At 39.7% G+C, this 22,991-nt stretch overlaps 1 long non-coding RNA gene across 16 annotated transcripts in view; it reads right to left on the bottom strand.

The window, feature by feature from the left end:
- The window catches only part of LOC139762703 (uncharacterized), a 41,622-nt gene that overhangs the window by 6,548 nt on the left and 12,083 nt on the right, over positions 1 to 22,991 (bottom strand). For 8 of the 16 annotated variants that reach the window (XR_011715807.1, XR_011715803.1, XR_011715809.1 and 5 more), the window contains 4 exons: positions 20,231 to 20,664; positions 15,443 to 15,605; positions 9,415 to 9,526; positions 6,135 to 6,345 (listed from right to left, as the gene is read on the bottom strand). This is a non-coding gene — a long non-coding RNA (uncharacterized lncRNA). Of the gene's footprint in view, positions 1 to 6,134; positions 6,346 to 9,414; positions 9,527 to 15,442; positions 15,606 to 20,230; positions 20,665 to 20,849; positions 21,020 to 21,482; positions 21,555 to 22,991 lie in introns of all 16 variants that reach the window. The other 8 variants (XR_011715810.1, XR_011715802.1, XR_011715804.1 and 5 more) reach the window with 5 other exon arrangements.

Below are 22,991 nucleotides of genomic sequence, written 5' to 3'. Positions count from 1 at the left end.
TTCCAATAACAATGCCCTCCAAAAGACCTTTTAACAGTCTCTACAGGTGGACCACCAGCAGCAAAGTTGCTATCATCCAAATCAAGACTTAAGTCAAACAGGGCCTTGCTTTCAGTCCCATCCCACCCCTTCTATCTCACTAAGCCCTTGCCCTCTGTAGGTTACTCAGTCCATCAAGTTTCTCAGTATCACTCTGAATGATGAACTAAGCTGGAAGTAACTAGTACCATCTTAACTGTAAAACACTCGTTACAAAATTATAATCTTCCCAAACTCACCTATGCCTCACCCATTTGGGCTTCTGCCTTATCTACCACACATTAGTGGCTACTGAAAAAACATGTGCATAAGGGCATGCAATCTCTCTTACACCACCAACAAAAATGCATTCAACATACTGATCCTCCCTACCCACTGTAAGTATCATTTAATCTTATCCAAAAGATTTTGGGGCTACTACACCACAGCCACCAGAGATCTTTCATCCCCGAGTTTCAATTCAGCATCACAATCCATCCAAACTTGTACAGACTTATAAGAACAGCTCCATCCTAACCATTGTGAACATAAACAGTTATCTATAGAGTGCTGTTCAAATGTTTGTGTTAAGACTGCTGGTTTAACAGCCACTCCAACCATTGTGAACACTTTTTATTGTACAAAGACTGCTATCCCGTGTTGCATCAAACCATTCTATTTAACATCTCATTTATTAAAACCCTATTTGCTACTAGATAAGTCCCAACCTAATCATTGTGAACATCATGTGGAAGCAATGGACTGTCATCCCAATGTCTGAAGACTCTTATCTAACTCCCTTTTTAATGCAGCTCCATTGTCTTTACATTGCGTATATTTTCACCTTATATTATCAGCTGCAGTTAATAAAAAATACATATTCATCATTATAATTACAGCATGCTCTTGAATTTATATGTCTAGTTGACACAGGATGAGTACAGTAATGAGATAAGTATGTGTATGAATTAGGTGTATTAGTCTGTTGTCTGGTGGAATTTTTCTGTCCAACTTGGTAAACAATATGCTGTTGTGATGAGTTTAACTGTTTACTGACAGCAGCCCTTGTCAAGAAAGAATCTGCCTGTCCACATGACAGGGTAAGCTGTTGCAGAGGTGAGTTTATCTGCCCAACTGATGGAGCAGTCTGTTGCAAAGGTGACTTTAACGATGTATGTACTTTACCCTTCTGGTGCACTGGTGAATATAAATGTCCTCTCCATTTATAACTGATTTGTTGAGTTTATCTGTTCAGTTGGTGTTGCAATCCCTTGATGTGGTACAGAACCACTCTGTTTATTACATGCATCAATCTGCTTTGGTAATGAATTTGTACGTCTGGCTGATTCTTGAGCCTGATGACTTGATAAATTTATATTTTTAAATGATTCGGTATGTTTTCCTGTTACAGGAGTAAGATGCAATGACGAGTTTATCTGTCCTCCAAATGAAGCTAGCTGCTGCATTAATACATTATTTTGTTCCATCCCTAATGATGACATCCTCCAAGGTGCATGGTTTATTTTTTCCATATTTGTAATCAATTGAGGCAATGATGGTTGTTTATGTATCCCAATGATGGGGAATTCTGCAGCACAAGAAAGTTGCTCCTTGTGAACTTGAACCATATGCTTGACTTTCATTCTGGTTCATCTGCCCATTGTTCATCACGATTGGTTGTGACACGGTGATTTCTACAAGGCTTGGTTGTGCAACAAGATGGTAAAAGATCTTGTGTTGATGATATCTGAGGTGGTAAACTGTTCAGCCACTGACATGACAATCCATTCTGCTGCAACGGTAACTTATTGTTTTGTACAACTGGTATCTGTATTTGTTTATTCAACGTGTGTCTTTGCTTATAAGATGTATTTTATTCACATGTGTCTTTGGTTATAAGATGTATTCATCAGCTGTCTTTGTTTGTATTTTGTAGCTGTTGTTGTTGTGCAAGGTTCACATGGCTTTTCATTTTAGGTATCTGAAGTGGTACTATATCCATATGACTTCTTAATTCAGTTGCATTGTTCAATGGAACTGATTTGCCTTTCTTCATTTGTAGGGTAATTGGTTGCAACCTGTAATGAAATTGACCACCAAGGAAACTGACATGACTTTATAGTGTGGAAATGCACCGACTTGTTGGTGCCACTGTTCTAGGAATAATTTCATGTAGCTGTGGGGGCAGATGGTCTTCTTGTAATTCATTCTCTACAATGTTTGCCCATCCATAACTCTGGCATCTGATTTGGTCATGCTTCCCTGTGGTATGGCATTATAATCATAAATTTCATTATCACTTACATGCTTATTATTATGCTGACGGCTACGACCAGTATCCACATCAGGATTAATATCACGGTGCTGTGCACGCATTTCAGCAATTTCAGAAATGCCCTGAGAATATGTTGTGTGTGTAGGTTTTAAACCTCTTGAAGACTTTAATAAAGCCTTAGTACACTTATGTTTTACTGAAACTTCATTTTCTTTATTCTCCCTAAACTTTGTAGATGGTGGTACATACCAAAGGTGAAGAGGTTTTTCAGGTGACTGCAAATTTTTCACTAACCTCCTTCCCAGTCTGAGCCTGTGTTATTACAGGATGACTTACATTCTTCATTTGTTTCACTAATAAATCCACCATATGTGATTTAAAGTTATCTGATGATCTTGTACAACCAACCAAAACTTCTTCACATCCAGATACTATGTCTTCTGAGGGATGAACTATAATTCCATATGCCATTTCCTTCACGAGAGAAACTTTTTCTTCAGCGTTACTCTCATCAGGTGATATACACCCTTTCTTCCTAAATTCATTATTTTCACTTCCCATGAATGAATCTGGGTCATCAGTGATGATTTGTTTTGCTGTATATTACTTTCCCTTTGTTTCCCATTACTTAGGTTTTCTTCTTTCTTAAATGTGCATAATAAATTAATGGGTCCATCCACTATATCTCTCTTATTTTCTTCAATATTTTCTTCTTTAGTTCTAAAGTCATTAGTTATAACATCTACTTTGACTGTAGATGAGTGGTAGGCTAAGCTAAGCTACGATGATCCGCTGGTTAGACATACAGTTTTAAATTTTCGACTTGTGATATTTTCAACTTATGATGGGTTTCTCAGAATGCAACCCCGATTAGGAACATCTGTACAATTACCTTCTGCAGGCACTTAGCTCCCGCCCCACAGGATACAGCACAAAAGTGTGAAGAAAAATATCTCATATACATTCTCTTCTCTTCTTCCACACCCAATTGCTGCCCTGTGTTAGTTAAACAGTGCCAGGAAACAGACATAGAAAAGCCACATCTCCTCACTCTCATTCTTCAGGTGTCATGTGTAATGCACTATAACTACAGCTTCCTATCCAATGTATCGCTGCTGATATTACAACTGTTTCTTCCAATTTGCCAAGATATTATTCCCACAATGCTTTCCTTGATTTTTCTATTGTCATAAATAATCATATATCTTTCCTTATTTCTAGACTCTGTTGTTACTGTCCTTTCAATGATTCATGGTAGTTCATGTACTCCATTATCTCAGTTTTATCTTGTAAAAAGATTGTACATTTTCCCCAGCTTACTAATTTCAACTTACTTGGTGAACAAACAATGCAGCAGAATTCAATTTAGCTTGTATAAATATATATAAAATTTAAAGAAAGAGGTCAAATAGAATGCTACCACCAGTACCATATCAAATTATTTCATTTTTCTTGATTTTTTTTGTCACATACCCCCAAAATAAAATCATCAGAATCCCTGAACACACATACTGGAATAAAAAACTTTAAGCTGGACTTGGAGAAGTCTTATGCTCCTACACGGTTTTCGTTTTTTGATGTTATATGTTGCAACTTAAAACAGGCAGCAGGTTTGGATGGTATTGCAGTGGAATTTATTAAAAAAGGGGGTGACTGTATTGTTGACTGGTTGGTAAGGTTATTTAATGTATGTATGACTCATGGTGAGGTGCCTGAGGATTGGCGGAATGCGTGCATAGTGCCATTGTACAAAGGCAAAGGGGATAAGAGTGAGTGCTCAAATTACAGAGGTATAAGTTTGTTGAGTATTCCTGGTAAATTATATGGGAGGGTATTGATTGAGAGGGTGAAGGCATGTACAGAGCATCAGATTGGGGAAGAGCAGTGTGGTTTCAGAAGTGGTAGAGGATGTGTGGATCAGGTGTTTGCTTTGAAGAATGTATGTGAGAAATACTTAGAAAAGCAAATGGATTTGTATGTAGCATTTATGGATCTGGAGAAGGCATATGATAGAGTTGATAGAGATGCTCTGTGGAAGGTATTAAGAATATATGGTGTGGGAGGAAAGTTGTTAGAAGCAGTGAAAAGTTTTTATCGAGGAAGTAAGGCATGTGTACAGGTAGGAAGAGAGGAAAGTGATTGGTTCTCAGTGAATGTAGGTTTGCGGCAGGGGTGTGTGATGTCTCCATGGTTGTTTAATTTGTTTATGGATGGGGTTGTTAGGGAGGTAAATGCAAGAGTTTTGGAAAGAGGGGCAAGTATGAAGTCTGTCGGGGATGAGAGAGCTTGGGAAGTGAGTCAGTTGTTGTTCGCTGATGATACAGCGCTGGTGGCTGATTCATGTGAGAAACTGCAGAAGCTGGTGACTGAGTTTGGTAAAGTGTGTGGAAGAAGAAAGTTAAGAGTAAATGTGAATAAGAGCAAGGTTATTAGGTACAGTAGGGTTGAGGGTCAAGTCAATTGGGAGGTGAGTTTGAATGGAGAAAAACTGGAGGAAGTGAAGTGTTTTAGATATCTGGGAGTGGATCTGGCAGCGGATGGAACCATGGAAGCGGAAGTGGATCATAGGGTGGGGGAGGGGGCGAAAATTCTGGGGGCCTTGAAGAATGTGTGGAAGTCAAGAACATTATCTCGGAAAGCAAAAATGGGTATGTTTGAAGGAATAGTGGTTCCAACAATGTTGTATGGTTGCGAGGCGTGGGCTATGGATAGAGTTGTGCACAGGAGGATGGATGTGCTGGAAATGAGATGTTTGAGGACAATGTGTGGTGTGAGGTGGTTTGATCGAGTGAGTAACGTAAGGGTAAGAGAGAAGTGTGGAAATAAAAAGAGCGTGGTTGAGAGAGCAGAAGAGGGTGTTTTGAAGTGGTTTGGGCACATGGAGAGAATGAGTGAGGAAAGATTGACCAAGAGGATATATGTGTCGGAGGTGGAGGGAACGAGGAGAAGAGGGAGACCAAATTGGAGGTGGAAAGATGGAGTGAAAAAGATTTTGTGTGATCGGGGTCTGAACATGCAGGAGGGTGAAAGGAGGGCAAGGAATAGAGTGAATTGGAGCGATGTGGTATACCGGGGTTGACGTGCTGTCAGTGGATTGAATCAAGGCATGTGAAGCGTCTGGGGTAAACCATGGAAAGGTGTGTAGGTATGTATATTTGCGTGTGTGGACGTATGTATATACATGTGTATGGGGGGGGGGTTGGGCCATTTCTTTCGTCTGTTTCCTTGCGCTACCTCGCATACGTGGGAGACAGCGACAAAGTATAATAAAAAAAAAGAAAAAAAAATGTTGCAACTTAAAACATACTTCCAGGCCTAAATGAGAGTTTACCCAAGGAAATCTAATCTGTTCTCAAGCTTCCTTCAATCTTCAATTCCCCCCATTTTTTTCATTTTCACAAAACTCTGAGGAACCATCAGAATCAAGAAAAGTAATGTGGATTACTAATCCATGGATTATCAGAAAATACTCATGTATGACCTACTTCATTCCATAAATCTTTTCAAGATTCCAACCACTTTTTCATCAACTCTGAACTCTAAAACACACCCTTGCTTCTTCTTCACTATATCCTTTTGCAATCCTGAATGATTCATTGCTTACACAATTTTTTGGGTCTCCTCTTTGCTTGATGTGAACAGCTTATAATACCTGCTATATGCTTACCAGTTGTCTGGGATGTCAACCATGATCATTCCTTTATCAGAGATCATAAATCTTAGTATCTGTGCTATTCCACTTAAATTCAGAGGTTATTATACAAATATGAAAGATATATTGCTAATGTGGGAAATGACGATCACGTATAAAAAAATGTAAAGAACATGAGCATGAACTTACCTTTTCAAAAAATATTGAGAGTTTTGCAGCATTTCGACTAGTTTCATATGGTTCACCAAGTCCTAGGAGAGAGCGACAAAACAAGAAGTTTTCCAGGGTCAAGTCCTTCACTCCATTACTTTTCACTGTACAAAGACAAGGCAACCAGTAACGTGCTGAACAGGCATCCACTGTAACCCAATTCTATCACTCCATCCAGTCATCCCCGTATCTGTTAATTTGCATTATACAATTAACAGCATTTCAAGCAAGGCTAAGCACACATAGTCTTCTCTAACCATTCTGTGGTCACTGCAAACACTACTCTTAAATAAGAAACTCAAAAATGAGTATTACAACATACAGATGTCAATGCACATTTTTACAAACAGTAGCCTTAAAAACCACTCAAACTTATTTTCATACTCTTTCTAATCAGGGTACAACCGCACTCTTTACAACTGGATACCTAATTTGCAGACCCATCCAAAAACTCTCACTTGATGTGACTACACAAGGCAGTCAGACTTATACACTCTAAAAACTGGCTCACAAATTCTTTAATCAATACTAACTCTTGATGTGATGTCTCCATGGCTGTTTAATTAGTTTATGGATGGGGTTGTTACAGAGGTGAATGAAAGAGTTTTGGAGAGAGGGGCAAGTATGCAGTCAGTTGGGGATGAGAGGGCTTGGGAAGCGAGTCAGTTGTTGTTTGCTGATGATACAGTGCTGAAGGCCGATTCAGGTAAGAAACTGCAGAAGTCGGTGACTGACTCTGGTAAAGTGAGTGGAAGAAGAAAGCTGAGAGTAAATGTGAATAAGAGCATGGTTATCAGGTTCAGTAGGGTTTAGGGACAAGTCAATTGGGAGGTAAGTCTGAATGGAGAAAAACTGGAGGAAGTGAAGTGTTTTAGATATCTGGGAGTGGATTTGGCAGTGGATGGAACCATGGAAGTGGAAGTGAGTCACAGGGTGGGGGAGAAGGCAAAGGCTCTAAGAGCGTTGAAGAATGTGTGGAAGGCGAGAACGTTATCTTGGAAAGCAAAAATGGGTATGTTTGAAGAAATAGTGATTTCAACAATGTTATGTGGTTGTGAGGCATGGGCTATAGATAAGGTTGTGCACAGGAGGGTCGATGTGTTGGAAATGAGATGTTTGAGGACAATATGTGGTGTGAGGTGGTTTGATCAAGTAAGTAATGAAATGGTAAGAGAGGTATGCGGTAACAAAAAGGGTGTGGCTGAGAGAGCAGAAGAGGGTGTATTGAAATGGTTTGGTCACATGGAGAGAATGAGTGAGGAAAGATTGACGAAGAGGATATATGTGTCAGAGGTGGAGGGAACGAGAAGTGGGAGACCAAATTGGAGGTGGAAGGATGGAGTAAAAGAGATTTTGAGCAATTGGGGCCTAAACATGCAGGAGGGTGAAAGGCGTGCAAGGAATAGAGTGACTTGGAACGATGTGGTATATCGGGGTCGATGTGCTGTCAATGGATTGAACCAGGGCATGTGAAGCGTCTGGGGTAAACCATGGAAAGTTTTGTGGGGCCTGTATGTGGAAAGGGAGCTGTGGTTTCAGTACATTACACATGACAGCTAGAGACTGAGTGTGAATGAATGTGGCCTTTGTTGTCTCTAGCTGTAATGCACCGATACCACAGCTCCCTTTCCACATCCAGGCCCCACAAAACTTTCCATGGTTTACCCCAGACACTTCAGATGCCCTGGTTCAATCCATTGACAGCAGGTTGATCCCAGTATACCACATCATTCCAATCCACTCTATTCATTGCGTGCCTTTCATCCTCCTGTATGTTCAGGAGTGTGAACAAAGGTGGCCTTTTTTGTCCATTTTCCTGGCTATGTCTCGCTGAAGCAGGAGGTAGCGATGCTTGTTTCCTGTTTTCCCAACAGACTGTATAAGCACCCCTCTCTTCAAACTCTTGCATTTACCTCCCTAACCACTCCATCCATAAACTAATTAAATAACCATGGAGACATCACACACCCCAGCTGCAGACCAACATTCAATGGGATACAATCACTCTCCTCTCTTCCTACTCATGCATGTGCCTTATGTCCACAAATACTTTTCATTGCTTCCAGCAGCTTACCTCCCACACCATACACTCTGAAGACCTTCCACAAAGCATTTCTATCAACCCTATCATATGCCTTCTCCAGATCCATTAATGCTACATACTTCTGAAACCACACTGCTCCTCCCCAATCTGATGCTCTACACAACCCTTCACTCTCTCAATCAATACCCTACCATACAATTTCCCAGGAATACTCAACAAACTTATGCCTCTGTAGTTTGAACACTCATTTATCCCCTTGGCATTTGCAATTGGCACTATACATGCATTCTGCCAATCCTCAGGCACTTCACCATGATCCATACATAGTGAATATCTTTACCATCCAATAAACAACACAGTCACCCTCTTTCTTATAAATTCCACTGCATACCATCCACACCTGCCACCTTGCTGTATTTCATCTTCCACAAGGCTTTCACCACCTCTTCTCTCTTAACCAAACCATTCTCCCTGACCCTCTCACTTCACACACCACCCAGACCAAAGACCCGACATCTTCCACCATCATCAAACACATTCAACAAATCTTCAAAATACCCATTCCATCACCTTTTCACTTCGTCACTGCCTGTTATCACTTACCCCCTACACCGATGTTTCCATTTGTTCTCTTACCTCACGCATATTATTTACCTCCTTCCAAAACATCTTTTTATTCTCCCTAAATTTTAATGATACTTTCTCACCCCAGTTCTCCTTTGCCCTCTTTCTCAACCCCTGTACCTTCCTCTTGACCTCAATGCCACTTTCTCTTATACATATTTATAAGGCATACCTGATATCACCATTGGGCCTACTATTCAAAGCTAACTGTGCAGTATCGATTGTAATTAAGAATCATCAATGCAAAAAAAACTAAAAGCTTAGCTAATCAATGAAACATGCTTGCAAAATTAACAAAGATACCAATGTAGTAACATTCTATTAGCACAAATGAAAAAGGAATAGAAAAGAGAAGCAGGCTGACATGACAATAATATTACCCAAAACAGGACCAAAATTTTCTCAAAATACTTGCAGTGACTTCAAGAGTCAACATATCTAATGAAAAATGAAAGCCACCACTCAAGTGCAGGTAACTCTTTATATGAGGTGATCAAATGCACCAGTATTAATCTGAAATTTTTCTATTGCAATAGTAAGCCCTCAAATTAACTAAAAAATTGGAAACTGTAATGAAAAACCAACGCTTACAGTATCTACCAACTTCCCTTATGGATCGAAGCTTTTTGCCTACAGGTGGATGAGTAAATGTCACATCTTGAAGGTACTGAAGTAGCACGAAAAACCACTTCCCTTCTCCAACCTGAAAACCAGATATTAAGGATAATAAACATTACATCAGCATGTTCAATCATTTTTCACTCAAGAGTAATTTGTTTATCGGTAAACATTATAAATTTTTTTCTCATAAAATTTGAACTACCCTACCTGCAGGAGATGGCATTATGAACTAAGCCTTCATGGGAATATCTTTACTTGGCTGCTCCTGTTCCTACCTACAAAATAATAATAATGGAGCAACAAAAATTAATATTCAAGTCATATTTAGGTGGGAAAAGAATAACAGGAAGTGATGAAGTGAGAAGGAGATGGAGTGAGGATTTTGAAGGTTTGTTGAATGTCTGTGATGATAAGAGTGGCAGGTATAGGATGCTTTGGTTGTGGAGGTGTGCGAAGTGTGAGGGTTAGGGAGAATGGTTTGCTTAAGAGAGAAGAGATAATAAAAGCTTTGCAGAAGATGAAATCCGGTAAGGTGGCAGATTTGCATGGTATTGCAGTAGAATTATTAAAAAAGTGGGAGACCATGTTGTTGATTGATTGGTAAGGATATCCAATGTATGTATGGATCATGGTGAAGTGCCTGAGGATTGGCAGAATGCATGCATAATGCCACTGTACAAAGGCAAAGGGAATAAAGATGAGTGTTCAAACTACAGAGGTATAAGTTTGTTGAGTATTCCTGAAAAATTATATGGGAGGGTATTGATTGAGAGGGTGAAGGCATGTACAGAACATCAAATTGGGGAAGAGCAGTGTGGTTTCAGAAGTGGTGGATGCATGGATCAGGTGATAGCTTTGAAAAATGTGTGTGAGAAATACTTAGAAAAACAGATGGATTTGTATGTAGAATTTATGGATCTGGAGAAGGCATGTGATAGGGTTGATAGAGATGCTCTGCAGGTCTTCAGAGTATATGGTGTAGGAGGTAAGTTGCTAGAAGCAGTGAAAAGTTCTTACCAAGGACGTAAGGCATGTGTACGTGTAGGAAGATAGGAGAGTGATTGGTTCCAAGTGAATGTCAGTCTATGGCAGAGGTGTGTGAAATCCCCATGGTTGTTTAACTTGTTTATGGATGTGGTTAGGGAGGTAAATGTAAGAGTTCTGGAGAGAGGGGCAAGTATGCAGTCTGTTGGGGATGAGAGGGCCTGGGAAACAAGTCAGTTATTGTTCACCGATGATACAGCTCTAATGGCTAATTTAAGTGAGATACTGCCGAAGTTGGTGAGAGACTTTGAAAAAATGTGCAAAAGGAGAAAGTTGAGAATAAATGTGAATAAAAGCAAGGCTATTAGGTTCAGTAGGGTTGGAGGATGATTTAATTGGGATGTAAGCATGAATGGAGAAAAATTGGAGGAAGTAAAGTATTTTAGATATCTTGGAGAGGACTTAGCAGCGAATGGAACCATATACATGAGTATATGAGTGGATGGGACATTCTTTGTCAGTTTCCTGGCACTCCTCACTGTTGTATGAAACAGTGATTAAGTATAATAATAATAATAATAATAATAATAATAATAATAATAATAATTTTATATCATCATTACTATACTTTCTCGCTGTCTCCCGCATTAGCGAGGAAGCGCAAGGAAACAGACAAAAGAATGCCCCAACCCACCCACATACACATGTTTACCAAATGGCGTCCTAGCTTCGTCTCTTCAATGTATATCAACTGACTGTTATATTTCTCTCTTGTGTCTCCCCTGATGATGTGATTATTACACGAAAGTGCACTCGGGAACTTTTCGTGTTTCATTTTCCCTGTAGACTCATAGGAATACACATGTATATACATAAACGCCCACAAACGCACATATACATACCTATAAATTTCAACGTATACATACATATACATACACAGAAATATACATATATACTTTTTTTTTTTTTTTTTTTTTTTTATACTTTGTCGCTGTCTCCCGCGTTTGCGAGGTAGCGCAAGGAAACAGACGAAAGAAATGGCCCAACCCCCCCCCATACACATGTACATACACACGTCCACACACGCAAATATACATACCTACACAGCTTTCCATGGTTTACCCCAGACGCTTCACACGCCTTGCTTCAATCCACTGACAGCACGTCAACCCCTGTATACCACATGACTCCAATTCACTCTATTTCTTGCCCTCCTTTCACCCTCCTGCATGTTCAGGCCCCGATCACACAAAATCTTTTTCACTCCATCTTTCCACCTCCAATTTGGTCTCCCTCTTCTCCTCGTTCCCTCCACCTCCGACACATATATCCTCTTGGTTAATCTCTCCTCACTCATTCTCTCCATGTGCCCAAACCATTTCAAAACACCCTCTTCTGCTCTCTCAACCACGCTCTTTTTATTTCCACACATCTCTCTTACCCTTACGTTACTTACTCGATCAAACCACCTCACACCACACATTGTCCTCAAACATCTCATTTCCAGCACATCCATCCTCCTGCGCACATCTCTATCCATAGCCCACGCCTCGCAACCATACAACATTGTTGGAACCACTATTCCCTCAAACATACCCATTTTTGCTTTCCGAGATAATGTTCTCGACTTCCACACATTTTTCAAGGCTCCCAAAATTTTCGCCCCCTCCCCCACCCTATGATCCACTTCCGCTTCCATGGTTCCATCCGCTGACAGATCCACTCCCAGATATCTAAAACACTTCACTTCCTCCAGTTTTTCTCCATTCAAACTCACCTCCCAATTGACTTGACCCTCACCCCTACTGTACCTAATAACCTTGCTCTTATTCACATTTACTCTCAACTTTCTTCTTCCACACACTTTACCAAACTCAGTCACCAGCTTCTGCAGTTTCTCACATGAATCAGCCACCAGCGCTGTATCATCAGCGAACAACAACTGACTCACTTCCCAAGCACATATTCATACATAATGCCTTCATCCATTCCCGTTGCCAACCCGCCACACATGAAATGACACCCCCCTCCCCCCGCATGTGCGTGAGGTAGCACTACAACAAAGGCCACATTCGTCCACATTCAGACTCTAACTGTCATGTGTAATGCACCGAAACCACAGCTCCCTTTCCATATCTAGGCCCCACAAAACTTTCCATGGTTCACCCCAGATGCTATCATGCCCTGGTTCAATCCATTGACAGCACGTCGACCCTGGTATACCACATCGTTCCAATTCAATCTATTCCTTGCACACCTTTCACCCTCCTGTATGTTCAGGCCCCAATCGCTCATAACCTTTTTCACTCCATCTTTACACCTCCAATTTGGTCTCCCACTTCTCATTCCTTACACCTCTGACACATACATCCTCTTTGTCAATCTTTCCTCACTCATTCTCTCCATGTGACCAAACCATTTTAATACACCCTCTTCTGCTCTATCAACCACACTCTTTTTATAATCACACATCTCTCTCACCCTTTCATTACTTACTCGATCAAACCACCTCACACAACATATTGTCCTCAAACATTTCATTTCCAACCCCATCCACCCTCCTCCTGACATACAAACTAAGGACTAAAGAAATTTTTTGCCACATCAATAATGCATTTGAAGGGAAAATCATAAAGAAATAGTTCCAACACAAAACATTATATCATGGCCCTACCATAATTATCTGAGTTGTTAGGACTTAAAACTGTAAACAATTTACCACCATACAGACTTAGCCAGCCAAAGGATAGCATCTATCCATTTTCACACCTCATGACCTGATAGAATGGACTAATCCAATTAGAAGAATGCACTTGCTTTTCCTGAACTCTCTAAGTGGAGCTCCTTCCCATGCATCTATGAAATGTGACTGATACAAGATGCAAGACCCGAACCGAAAGAGTAAATGATAAACCATTTCCACAGAAGTATCCGAGCGTCTCATCAGTAAGCTAGTTGGGACATGGTACTGTGTGAAAGAATCCTGTCTATACTTGTAATGGATTCCAACAGCAAAGTTTCCATGAGCAAATCTGGATTCCAACAGCAAAGTTTCCATGATCAAAACCAAAGACACACACACACACACACTCCACGAAAAGAATGCTAGAATTAACTTCAAACTACACAGTCATTCAGCGTAATTTACATCTTTTCCAGAAAATTACTGAGTTCCGTGTGCATTGTCTTCAATGGGAAGCCTAGTTGCTAATGACTAGGAAAGCTTCTGCCATATTACTTTGCTTTGAAGAGGAAGCCTTTGCGGTACATATTCGTTACTTCCACTCCTCAAACACTGATTCAAAATGAACACAAGGTTGGGAGAATGAAGGCTAGCTCTGGCTATTATAGCTTTAAAAAAATCAAAGACAATCAGGCAACTAACATTAAAGAAATTACTCAGTCTGTAAGACTATATGCTCTATAGGTTCTGCACAGTAGCTTGGTGTGAGATTACAAAAGCCAGGACAAAGATATTCTAAATGGCTATCAGACATGAAAGATATCAAATAGGAAGGTACCATATGTCTGTGGGGTAAATCAGAATGAAAAACTTCTTCACATGAAACATATGACAGGGTCTTAAGTCTTGTTCTCTTGGTACAGAATCAGATTTAAGAAGAATCCCAAGAAAGTTTATACATATTGCAAATAAAAGATCTTCTTTTCTTTTCAAACTATTCGCCATTTCACGCGTTAGTGAGGTAGCGTTAAGAACAGAGGACTGGGCCTTTGAGAGAATATCCTCACCTGGCCCCCTTCTCTGTTCCTTCTTTTGGAAAATTAAAAAAAAAAAAGATATAAAAGATATATAAAAGATATTCCCATATAAATATTATAGAAATACTCTATCAGTCTAAGCTTGTTCTAAGAAAAGTCTCTAGCATTAGTACATACTGAAAGCCACACCTTTTAACAAAATGACATCAAGATGTTATCAATTTGGAAAAATACCAAGTTTTGCATAAGTGTGTAAATAATGCTTTCTTTGTTCATTCATGATAGTTAGATTACCCAGATCTGCTAATAAAATTTATTTTTCTCTCTTCCAATAATATTTTAAGCCTTTAGGAGTATGCCAAAACTCATTTACCGTGACTAACTGGCACCTGAGGGGCTCCAGATACCTGAGCTGTCTAGATCTCTCATACTTGATTGCCGATTCCTGCACTGTCTAGATATGCTCATAAAATCTTTAAATCAATCCACTGTGACAGAAAAAAAAAATTAAACAAATGTTGAAAATTATTGAATGGGTGCTCAAAAAGTTTGAACGATGATAAAGACAACTGATGGGGGCTCTTTATGTTGTTGATTCCATGATACACATTTCACCCTCTGAAGTTTAACCTAGATTTCTTTAAAGAAATTTTTGTCTTTCCTGATGCTGTCAAGTTCAGTTTTTAAGCTAAAGCTCACGATGGTTTACTTAATACTTTTAATATCACCCAATGACTCCCCTGGTATTCATCTAAAAGCATCACATTACCCATTTTAACAAATTTTAGATTTCTGACTGTATCAAGTGAGATGGTCAAAAGCTATATTTCTTCAGTGGATTTTGGTAATGCAGTAATATCTTATTGTTAACAATGGCTCAAAACTTGAAATACAATGGGAAAATAACAGAATCTGACAAAGGAAAGCCAACTCAGCCAGCCAGCTGCTCACTAAACATCACACGACTCCACATTGAAGCCAGGTCCACACAAACAATTATAGCACTATAAGTAGTGTCTGAACAAAAGGGAAATCCTAATACCAAAATTTTATCTGTACAATGCCTACACATTTGGATCAAATCCAGATTTTAATAATGGACATCACAGATGGGAAGCATCTAGACAATCTCAGTCCCCTTATTAAGGGCAAATTTTAGTTTATGTGAAGTCCTGATAAACAAAACTTAGTGCATATTCTAAAAAATAGATGTCTAGCTTGAGTTTTCATCTTCTGAATCCAGCTTAGAGCAAACCATGTCCCTCAATAACACTTACAATGAAGTTAAACTCACCCTGCAAAAGGGGAACTAAAAAGTTCCTTAGAGATGAATCCTTCTTTAAACTGTTATCTGATACTCTTTCTTGCATTGCTTAACATCACAGTTCACTTCATTGTTCATCAAATAACAGCTACACTCATTTGATAATTCTGACTTCTTGATTCGCTTAGAATTCCTGAAATAAAATGCATAAAAAATACACATGAAACAAGGAACGACACAGTCAATCTCCCTTTCAAAGCAATTTCAATATCTAATCGACTAATTCTTAGCATTTGGTGCCTCACCCTTAACAGACCACTAACAGAGTGCAATTCTAGCACTGCTTCCAGAGGTACTATTCATTTCATGCACTACCAAAAAATTATTCATTTATTCATTATACTTTGTCATTGTCTCCCGCGTTAGCGAGGTGGCACAAGGAAACAGACGAAAGAATGGCCCAACCCATCCACATACACGTCCACACACGCACATATACATACCTATATATCTCAACGTATACATATATATACACACAGACATATACATACATACACATGTACCTATTTCAAAGTCTGCCCTTATTCATTCCCGTCGCCACCCCGCCACACATGAAATGACAACCTCCTCCCCCCACTTGTGCAAGGTAGCACTAGGAAAAGACTAAAAAGGCCACATTTGTTCACACTCAGTCTCTAGCTGTCATGTATAATGCACCAAAACCACAGCTCCCTTTTCACATCCAGGCCCCACAGAACTTTCCATGGTTTACCCCAGACGCTTCATATGCCCTGGTTCAACCCATTGACAGCACGTTGACCTTGGCATACCACATTGTTCCAATTCACTCTATTCGCTGCACGCCTTTCACCCTCCTGTATGTTCAGGCCCTGATCACTCAAAATCTTTTTCATTCCATCTTTCCACCCCCAATTTGGTCTCCCACTTCTCCTTGTTCCCTCCACCTGTGACACATATATCCTCTTTGTCAATCTTTCCTCACTCATTCTCTCCATGTGACCAAACCCTTTCAAAACACCCTCTTCTGCGCTCTCAACCACACTCTTTTTATTACCATACATCTCTCTTACCATTTCATTACTTACTCGATCAAACCACCTCACACCACATATTGTCCTCAAACATCTCATTTCCAGCACATCCACCGTCCTCCACACAACTCTATCTATAGCCCACGCTTTGCAGCCATATAACATTGTTAGAACCACTATTCCTTTAAACATACCCATTTTTGCTTTCCAAGATAATGTTCTCGACTTCCACACATTTTTCAATGCTCCCAGAACTTTCGCCCCCTCCCCACCCTATCATTCACTTCCGCTTCCATGGTTCCATCCACTGCCAGATCAACTCCCAGATATCTAAAACACTTCACTTCCTCTAGTATTTCTCCATTCAAACTTACCTCCCAACTGACTTGTCCCTCAACCCTACTGTACCTAATAACCTTGCTCTTATTCACATTTACTCTCAGCTTTCTTCTTTCACACACTTTATCAAACTCAGTCACCAGCTTCTGCAGTTTCTCACCTGAATCAGCCACCAGTGCTGTATCATCAGCGAACAACTGACTCACTTCCCAAGCTCTCTCATCCACAACAGACTGCATACTTGCCCCTCTTTCCAAAACTCTTGCATTCACCTCCCTAACAACCCCATCCATAAACAAATTAAACAACCATGGAGACATCACACACCCCTGCCGCAAACCAACATTCACTGAGAACCAATCACTTCCCTCTCCTCCTACTCGTACACATGCCTTACATCCTCGATAAAAACTTTTCACTGCTTCTGACAACTTGCCTCCCACACCATATATTCTTAATACCTTCACACAGCATCTCTATCAACTCTATCATATGCCTTCTCCAGATCCATAAATGCTACATACAAATCCATTTGCTTTTCGAAGTATTTCTCACGTGCATTCTTCAAAGCAAACACTTGATCCACACATCCCCTACCACTTCTGAAACCACACTGCTCTTCCCCAATCTGATGCTCTGTACATGCCTTCACCCTCTCAATCAGTACCCTCCCATATAATTTAACAGGAATACTCAACAAACTTATACCTCTGTAATTTGAGCACTCATTTTTATCCCCTTTGCCTATGTACAATGGCACTATGCAAGCATTCCGCCAATCCTCAGGCACCTCACCATGAGTCATACATTCATTAAGTAACCTTGACAACCAGTCAACAATACAGTCACCCCCCCTTTTTTAATAAATTCCACTGCAATACCATCCAAACACGCTGCCTTGCAAGCTTTCATCTTCCGTAAAGCTTTTACTACCTCTTCTTTGTTTATCAAGTCATTCTTCCTAACCCTCTCACTTTGCACACCACTTCGACCAAAACACCCTATATCTGCCACTCTATCATCAAACACATTCAACAAACCTTCAAAATACTCGTCCATCTTCTCACATCACCACTACTTGTTATCACCTCCCCATTAGCCCTCTTCACTGATGTTCCCATTTGTTCCCTTGTCTTACGCACTTTATTCACCTCCTTCCAAAACATCTTTTTATTCTCCCTAAAATTTAATGATACTCTCTCACCTCAACTCTCATTTGCCTTCTTTTTCACCTATTGCACCTTCCTCTTGACCTACTGCCTCTTTCTTTTATACATCTCCCATTCATTTGCATTATTTCCCACCAAAAATTGTCCAAATGCCTCTCTCTTCTCTTTCACTAATAATCTTACTTCTTCATCCCACCACTCACTACCCTTTCTAATCTGCCCACCTCCCATGCGACCAGCATCTTTTGCGCAAGCCATCACTGCTTCCCTAAATACATCCCATTCCTCCCCCACTCCTCTTACATACTTCATTTTGAAAAGCTAAACTAAAGGTACACCACCGATTTTCTGGCAACTGATGGTTCGGCACAGATGGTGTTGTGTAGGGTGCGCATATTTACATTCTTTACACTGCACTCGGTGGTGATACCGCAATTCTGTGAAGCTTATTTTGCTTAAATCTAATCCTAACTATGGCTTCTAAGACACTTCAGAGTGTCAGTCGTGATATCAAATGCAAACATCAGTCCGTATTCATCTAAGATAAAGTAAAACTGTTGGAAAAAAATGGACTGTGGTGTTTCGGTGCATAAGCTGTGTGACATCTACAGTATTGGTTCATCAATTGTTTATGATATAAAGAAGCAAAGGGAGACAATATTGAAATTCTATGCAGACAGAGATTCCAAGAAGCAAATGACGATTAGAAAAACTACGAAAGATGGTAAGAGTACTGAGCACGATAGAGTGATGAAGGAATGGTTTCAACAGCGTCGGAGTGGACTTGTCAGGTAGCATGATAATGGACCAGGCTAAGTTGTTCCATAAAGAACTTAAATTACAACATGAGCATGACATAAGTGAGGGATGGCTTCAAAGATTCAAGAAGTGTCATGGAATTTCTATGAATAAAGTGTGCGGAGAAAAGTGGTCTGCAAACCACAAAGGAGCTGCCGAGTATGTGGATGAATTTGTGAAACCTGTAGCTGAAGAGCACCTCACGTCCTAAGCAGGTGTATAAAGCATATCAAACTGCATCATTCTGGCGATGCAAACCTAGGAAAACACTAACAACAGAAGACAACGAAGATTCTACAGGATTCAAACAGGGGGATATATAGGGAAATAGCGTCTATGGCAAGCACTGAAATTGCGTACCTGTCCAAACATATGACAATAATATCTTTTACTTTTATTACCTCCGCCAAGATTATGTTTTTACTGGCGTTTGTGTGTTTGTCTGTGAGCAACTTTCAACAAACATTATGAACATATTTTGATGATATTTTCAGGGAAAGTCAGAAATGACACAAGGACCAATTGATTAGATTTTGGGAGTGATCCAAATAATTGTCTGGAACCAGAATGCCATTATGGAAATATCAATTTTTGTGAATAACTATTGGACTAATAGTGATATCTGTGATTCCAAATGCCAAAGATATGTTTTCATGGTCAAGAAATCTAAATCTTTAAGATCCAAATCATTGTCTGGATCCAGGACGCCATTACGCCCCCCTTCAAGTGGCACTTGCCCTACCTGCCATACCCTAGATATGCCAGTGGATTCAAACAATCTAAGGACAGATTTACCATCTTAGGGTGCTTAAACATTTAATATTTGTTTAATCTAAATTTCTAGCAGTCTATGGTATACTTTAGACACATGAGAGATGTATATAATTAGTGGTTTAGAGGTGTGTTGATGAATTATTACATGACCATGGTTGGTCCAGCAAAATGGTTCATCCGACAAGGCTTTGGAAACAAGAGTGCCGGAAAATCGATGTTGTACCTGTACAAGATCTTACTAAAAAGAGTAATGAGAAGAACACAAGATGTAGATTCAGAAGATGGATTAGTCTTTATCAAACACAAAGTTCAAGGTACTAAAACGAAGTGTAGGAAAGTAATAGGAGTGGATGGGATTACAACAGAGTATCCTAAGATACAGGGTGAAGGTTCTGTTGTTTGGTTAGTCAGGCAATTCAACAATGTATGGCCCAAGGTGAGGTGCTTCAGGACCATCAGAATGCATGTATAATAACCTTATTTAAAGACTTGGGGTAAAGGGAAATCTCAATCAACTGATGCTTAAGTCTTAAGTATTTCTGTTAAGGTGTATGGGAGAGTGGTAACAAAAGAGTGGTGGCATACACAGAAAATCATATTTGGGAGGAGCAATGTGGCTTCCACAAAAGTATCAACCAAGGAGTGCTTACTAAAACTGATAAGTCAGGCATCAACTACTTTCTTACCTTTGGGATTTATTGGCAGTATTAGTTTTTGTATGACGAGGACATTGGCAATTCTTTACTAAACCAGCCATTTCTGGTAAATTATCAGGTAATGATTCAGCAGGAATGAGAGCCTGGATATTTTGTCATCTTACAGGATAGTTGTGTAGCATCAATTTTGGACAAACTTGTCTCTAAATCAGGTTGTGATTGTGTTTGAGCAGCAACTTAGATGTTTGCTCTGAATTTGGAAGATTTCTCTCCAGCATCTACTATAGACAAAGTTGTCTATCAAATTGATGACCATACTGTCTGATTAGTTATTGGACATGATGACTGATCATGCAGATTTTCTTCTACCATTTTTCTTTGCATGGGCTTTTAAGAATTAAGTGATGTTAAAAGCTGTGTTGAAAGTTTCTTGAAAAATGTTCACTACATTCTTCTTCCAGCATCTGCAAAAATATTATACAAACCTAAATTCAACTTCATATTACATCAGACAACCTAATAAAAATAGTTTACAAGTTACCTACCAATGAAACAAGATGCAAGAGCTTTGGCAGAACATTCAATATACAATTACTAAAAAACAGGAGACAACACAAACTAAAATAAAAAAAAGCAAATTTTATGTCACCTTTCCTTACAACTTCAGATTGTATCCAGCCTCTTGATCACTCAGATATACATACAGTGGAGACAAACTTTTTTCATACACATTTGCCATTTCACACATTAACAAGGTAGTGTCAGGAACAGAGGACTGAGCCTCAGAGGAGACATCTTCACTTGTCCCCTTTCTCTGTTCTTTTTTTTGGAAAGATAATATCTATTACCAAGAATTCATGAAATTCACACATTCTTATCGTGTGCTAGGAGCTGTGTTTGTGTGTTTTTCCTGACACAAATCCATGTTGGCCTTCATCTATGAGATTTTATAAACCAAATGATTCACAAAATTTTTTTGCTACTCTTCTGAAAATTTTACTCACATGTACTGTTAAGGAAACCAGTTTAAACTGTTTTGGCATCAACATGGATCTGCTCTTGTGTACTGATGTTTTGTAGGTTATTTTGTGTGTTTTCACAAAACCTGGATGGTCTATAAGTTTGGAATTCCATAAAGATATCTACATAATTATGAAAGCTATGGCCCATATATGGAATGTTCATATATTGAACATTTATCTAATCTTGACCTTAAAGTCCATAGTAAGTGACCTAATTAAGACTAACAATGCTATACACCTCCATGTATAGTATTCCTTACCAATGCGAATCTCTGGTTTCCAGAAAAGAAATAATCTTGGTTTCAAAACATATTTCATTGATGCCTATGCACCTGGTCATGAGAAGAAAGATCATGAAAGGCAAGTGTTTTGGGAGCAGCAATGGGTGATTTAAATGTGACGGAAAGTAATGTGGCTGCTAAGGGTATAATTGGTGTACATGGAGTGTGCAGTGTTGTAAATGGAAATGGTGAAGAGCTTGCGGATTTGTGTACTGAAAAAGGAATGGTGATTGGGAATACCAGGTTTAAAAAGGAGAGATAGTCAAAGGGCATTATTGGATTATGTGGTAACTGAATGGTGTGTAAAAGAGAGATTTTTGGATGTTAATGTGATGAGAGAGGCAGCTGGAGTGACGTCTGATCACTATCTTGTGGAGGCGAAGGTGAAGGTTTGTAGAGGTTTTCAGAAAAGAAGAATGTTGGGGAGAAGAGAGTGGTAAGAGTAAGTGAGCTTGGATAGACTTGTGTGAGGAAGTACCAGGAGAGACTGAATGTAGAATGGCAAAAGGTAAGAGCAAAGGATGTGATGGGAGTGAGTGAGGAATGGGAAGTATTTAGGGAAGCAGTGATGGCTTGTGTAAAAGATGTATGTGGCATGAGAAAGGTAGGAGGTGGGTAGATTAGAAAGAGTAGCGAGTGGTGAAATGAAGAAGTAAGGTTGTTAGTGAAAGAGAAAAGAGGCATTTGGACGATACTTGCAGGGAAGTAGTGCAAATGACAGGGAAATGTATGAAAGAAAGCAGCAGGAGGTCAAGAGAAAGGTGAAAGGTTTGTAGAGGTTTTCAGAAAAGAAGAATGTTGGGGAGAAGAGAGTGGTAAGTATAAGTGAGCTTGGATAGGAAACTTGTGTGAGGAAATACCAGGAGAGACTGAATGTAGAATGGCAAAAGGTAAGAACAAAGGATGTGAGGGGAGTGGGTGAGGAATGGGATGTATTCAGAGAAGCAGTGATGGCTTGTGTAAAAGATGCATGTGGCATGAGAAAGGTAGGAGGTGGGCAGATTATAAAGGGTTGCGAATGGTGGGATGAACAAGTAAGGTTGTTAGTGAAAGAGAAAAGAGGCGTTTGGACGATACTTGCAGGGAAGTAGTGCAAGTGACTGGGAGATGTATAAAAGAAAGTGGCAGGAGGTTGAGAGAAAGGTGCAAGAGGTGGAAAAAAAAAAGGGTAAATGAGAGTTGGAGTGAGACTGTCATTAAATTTCAGGGAGAATAAAAAGATGTTTTGGAGGGAGAAAAATAACATGCGTAAGACAACAAATGGGAACATCGGTGAATGGGGCAAGTGGGGAGGTAATAACAGGTAGTGATAAAGTGAAGAGATGGAGTGAGAATTTTGAAGGTTTCTTAAATGTGTTTGATGACAGAATAGCAGATATAGGGAGTCTTGGTCGGGGTGGTGTGCGAAGTGAGACAGTCTGGAAGAATGGTTTGGTTAAGCAGAGAAGAGGTAGAAAACTTTGTGGAAGATGAAATCCAGCAAGGCAG

This window comes from Panulirus ornatus, chromosome 44 (assembly GCF_036320965.1).
Source record: "Panulirus ornatus isolate Po-2019 chromosome 44, ASM3632096v1, whole genome shotgun sequence".
Classification (NCBI taxonomy): Eukaryota; Metazoa; Arthropoda; class Malacostraca; order Decapoda; family Palinuridae; genus Panulirus; species Panulirus ornatus.
This window is presented reverse-complemented; position numbering and strand designations above follow the sequence as displayed.